The following is a 5,000-nucleotide window of genomic DNA, read 5'->3' on the forward strand; positions in this document are numbered from 1 at the left end:
GGCTGAGAGACAAGACGAAGTTCGAAAGCATGATAAGATTAAGTAAGGCGGATGTAATATGCTTACAAGAAACTCATTGGGATGCAGTAACGGAGCGAGACATGATAAAGCTGTGGGATGGGGAATGTTTCTCTAGCCATGGAACTAACATTGCAAGGGGAGTGGCGATTTTGTGTAAAAGGGACAGTGGAATTAAGGCCACGATGAGGGCTAAAGATGGAGAAGGAAGATGGATTAATATAGATTGTGTAGCTCAGGATGTGAATTATAATATTTTAAATGTCTATGCACCGAATACAGAAGGCGATCGCACAGCCTTCTTTAGGAAATTTTATAAAATAGCCGAAAAGTGTGATGTTATAATAGGAGATTTTAATGTGAAATTGTGTCATCTGGATATAAACGAAAGTTGTGTATGGAGACAAGATGCCTCAAGAAAGGTTCTAAATGACTTTATGATGGTTAACAACTGGTGCGACGTATGGAGAGTGAAAAATCCTGATAAGAGGCAATATTCAAGGGCGCAAGTGGTTCAAGGGGTTCTAAAACGAACCAGAATTGATTTGTGCTTAACGAAGACATCGCATATACGATTATTTAATAATGTGGATTATAAATGGATACACTTAAGCGATCACGCCATACTATCATTAGAAATGGGGGAACAGGAAGAGAAAAGGGGAGGGGGGACATGGCACTTAAATGCACATCTCTTGTACGATGTGAATTATAATAGAGCCATTAGGCAACTAATTTTGAGCGTAAGCTCACAACCGGGTTTTGAAAAGAATATAATACAAGGCTGGGAGGACTTGAAGACAAAAATAAAAGGGAAATCCATACAATATGCGAAAAGGTTTCGGGCGAGACAACAGAAGAAAGAAAGAATGCTAAGAGCAGAAATCGAAAAGGTTGAGAGACAGAAAGGCTCGGAGGGGAATAAGTTAATAAGATTGCATACCGAGTTAAAAGAGTTGGAGAGGTTGAAATGCGAAGGGGCTATATTAAGGAGCAAAGCGCAGTATGCGGTGGAAGGAGAAAAAAATACCGGCTTCTTCCTGAACTTGGAAAAAAGAAGGCAAAACAAATGCTACATAGCGGAAGTGATGAATGAAAAGGGAGAGACAACAGCTGACTTTGTAGAGATCTTAGAGACAGTCCAGAATTATTATACCCATCTTTTTGAAACAGAGGGGACAGATGATGGGATAACAGAGGAGATCCTGGCAAAATGTGAGATGAAGTTAGCTGAAGAAGACACACTCATGTGCGACCAGGAGATGAAGGAAGAGGATATTGATTTGGCAATAAAACAATTAGTACTAAATAAAAGTCCAGGTAGTGATGGACTAACAGCGAATTTTTATAAACAATTTAGTGATATATTGAAACCAATATTGTTAAATTTATACAGAACAATAGAATTAACACAATCCGTGCCGGCATCTATGGCAAGAGGGATCATAACGATCATATATAAGAAAGGGGATAAACGAAATCTAGCCAATTATAGGCCTATAACACTACTAAACACGGATTACAAAATATTGATGAAAGTACTAGCAAACAGAATAAAACAGGTCGTGCACACTATCGTAGAGCCCTCTCAGGCTTATAGTGTGCCGGGAAGGGAAGTTTCAGATATTTTGAATACTGTCAGAGACACAGTAGAATTTTTGAAAACTACCAGCAAAGAGGGCATTCTGGTCTCACTGGACTTCAACAAAGCCTTTGATAGAGTCGAACACAAATTTATGTTCAAAGTTTTGGAGAGGGTGGGATTTGGAGCGCGTTTTCTCGGGTGGATTAGGTTAATGTACGCCAACGCCACTGGCAGTGTGAAGTGTAACGGGGTGGTTACCGATCCTTTTCCGCTTCGAAGGTCGGTGAGACAGGGATGTCCACTGTCCTCAATTTTGTATACAATAATCGTGGAAACACTGGGTGTCCTTATTAAACAAGATTCAGAAATAAAAGGTATAGAATTACCTGGAGGGGAGATGTGCACCATACAACAGTTTGCTGATGATACCACGCTACTGATTAAAGACATAAATAGTGTACATAGAATAATAAACTTGGTAGAACGATATGGTAGAGCCTCAGGAGCTAAAATAAATCCAGATAAATCAGAAATCATGTTCATCAATATGAAGGGACCGCCGCAAAATGAATTACCGGTACAATTACAAGCAGAACATATCAAAATATTGGGTACATACATTGGGGTAAACAGTGAAACGGCCAGGGACATGACATGGACTAGTATAATTAAAAGGATAGAAGCAATTTTGTGCTATTGGCGAATGAGGAACCTGAAACTCAATGGGAAGGTGGTGGTATTAAATAGCTTGGTAATGTCTAAAATATATTATGCACTCACGGTGATAGATCTACCCTTATGGGCACTAAACAAACTAAATGAGATTATGACAGTTTTCTTGTGGGGGACAACGGTGGGGAAAATCGCAAGAAAAACATTAATAGGGAAATATGAAGAGGGAGGGCTAAAATTACTAGACATAGAAAGTAAGAAAAATGCTTTCAGGATTAAATTGGTCAGAAAATATCTGTACGATGACACGGCTTACGGCTGGAAGGGTCTTATGCGGTTTTTTTTAAATCGAGTGCTCGGAATAGGAGATTTTGTCCTGCTTATGAAACCGAAGAGGCCGATGACAGCGGGAGTCCCATTATTTTATAGGGAGGTCCTCGAAGCACAAGCTGGCTTCCTGGAGCATATAGAATATGAGGCGAATTCTATAAGCCTAATAAGAGAACTGCCGATATTTTTAAATAAATATATAAAGAAAGAAAATAAAATGTTCTATAATAACAAAATGATAAGAGCTGGACTAGTACAGCTGAAAGATATAATGTATGAATTTGTGCCCGGTTTTTTGCCGACGCAGGCCGTGGTGGATAGTATAAGGGAAGTTGATTATAATTCAACATACACGGTCATAGATAATTATTATAAGACTATTCAGAGAAGTATCCCACAACAATGGAGAAGGCTGATAGAAACAGGTACAGCTAGAGATAGGACAAGCAAACTCCCAGAGCTGGGAATTAAGCGAGAGGGGGAAAACAAGAGCTTCAGTCTGATCTCCTGCAAGGAAATCTACGAGCGTTTTTTAGTGAACGTCACGAAATCACCGGCCTCCTTGTCGTATTGGAGCAAGGTCTTTCCACAGAAAGAGGGGTGGAAAATATGGGAGAAATGGAAAGTACAGGGTAACAGCATCGAGGCTGAGGACAATGATTTCAAAATAAGACACAATAAAATTTTTACTAATGTGGTTTTACATCAACTGGATAAAGCTGTAGACAGAGATTGTGATGTTTGTGGCTTATTGCCGGAAACGCTGATGCATATGTTTGATATTTGTCCTGAGTTATCTGGCTTTTTTGGGTTATTGAAGAAATGTCTAATAGAAAAATTGGGAATGGTGTGGGACGGAAGGGATTCATGGGAGTTTTTTCTTTTATTTGGAAACTGGCAATACAGTAAAATTAGAAACGAAATGCTGTGCAGATTTATGTTGAGCGATGCACGATGGGCAATAAGGGCACGAAGAAACAAGGCACATTACGAACGAAGGGTTATTGCAATATGGCCGATTTTTCAAAACATAGTAAAGGAACAGATTCGATACAGGTTGATACATGGGGTAGACCATTTTGAACGACTGTATGTGAAGGATGCCACTCTCCTATCCCTTGATAAAGAAAAGAGGATTGTGTGGAATTGGTAGCTCTTTTTGGACTGTGTAGTTGGGAAATTGTGTGTTTAAAAAAAAAAAAAAAGAAAAAAAAAAAAAAAAAAAAAAAAATTTGGCTACTTCATCTTTTGAAAATTGTGCACAGTGATCATATAGTTGGAATGATTTTTCACCCTGTGGGATGGCTGAACGAATGATGCTGGGTTTTGAAATGCCACGATGTGCAAATCAGGTTTGTTTTTGTAATTCGAGTGCTGATGTTGTTTTTCTTTTCTTTTGAAAAAAGGACCTGAGTGTAAATGTCACAGAGAGAGGAAAATGTGTTGGAAATGGATACTGTAAACAAAAATATATTTTTTTTGTAAATATATTTTCATAATAAAAGACAAAAAAAAAAAAAAAAAGATGCGCCCGATCTCGTCTGATCTCGGAAGCTAAGCTGGGTTGGGCCTGGTTAGTACTTGGATGGGAGACCGCCTGGGAATACCAGGTGCTGTAAGCTTTTTCAACCAGCAGAGAGCGCTCTCGCTGAATCTACCCACACATATTTCAACGTGGTAACAGCGACAGCTCACGTCCTAAAGTGTTTTGCACATGGTTAAGGCACTTTAACTCCAACAAATAAGCGCTTCTAAATTATTATCACCAACAAATCAATGACTTGTATTATATACTTATCTTCAACTCCATATCAGAGGTATTTCAAGCTGCAGCTTCTGCTTACGGCCATACCAGCCTGGATGCGCCCGATCTCGTCTGATCTGGGAAGCTAAGCAGGGTTGGGCCTGGTTAGTACTTGGATGGGAGACCGCCTGGGAATACCAGGTGCTGTAAGCTTTTTCAACCAGCAGAGAGCGCTCACGCTTAATCTACCCACACATATTTCAACGTGGTAACAGCGACAGCTCACGTCCTAAAGTGTTTTGCACATGGTTAAGGCACTTTAACTCCAACAAATAAGCGCTTCTAAATTATTATCACCAACAAATCAATGACTTGTATTATATACTTATCTTCAACTCCATATATGAAGTATTTCAAGCTGCAGCTTCTGCTTACGGCCATACCAGCCTGGATGCGCCCGATCTCGTCTGATCTCGGAAGCTAAGCAGGGTCGGGCCTGGTTAGTACTTGGATGGGAGACCGCCTGGGAATACCAGGTGCTGTAAGCTTTTTCAACCAGCAGAGAACGGTCTCGCTTAATCTAGCCACACATATTTCAACGTGGTAACAGCGACAGCTCACGTCCTAAAGTGTTTTGCACATGGTTAAGAA

The 5,000-nt window shown here is 39.9% G+C and overlaps 2 non-coding genes across 2 annotated transcripts; both read left to right on the plus strand.

The window, feature by feature from the left end:
• The first annotated feature begins 4,443 nt into the window (after nt 1–4,443).
• On the plus strand, nt 4,444–4,562 carry LOC133430469 (5S ribosomal RNA). The gene has a single exon (XR_009774933.1). It is a non-coding gene; the product is annotated as a 5S ribosomal RNA (ribosomal RNA).
• Nucleotides 4,563–4,778: 216 nt separating this feature from the next.
• On the plus strand, nt 4,779–4,897 carry LOC133430855 (5S ribosomal RNA). Its single transcript, XR_009775264.1, has one exon. It is a non-coding gene; the product is annotated as a 5S ribosomal RNA (ribosomal RNA).
• Nucleotides 4,898–5,000: the final 103 nt, after the last annotated feature.

This window comes from Cololabis saira, unplaced genomic scaffold, assembly GCF_033807715.1.
Source record: "Cololabis saira isolate AMF1-May2022 unplaced genomic scaffold, fColSai1.1 scf039, whole genome shotgun sequence".
Taxonomy (NCBI): domain Eukaryota; kingdom Metazoa; phylum Chordata; class Actinopteri; order Beloniformes; family Belonidae; genus Cololabis; species Cololabis saira.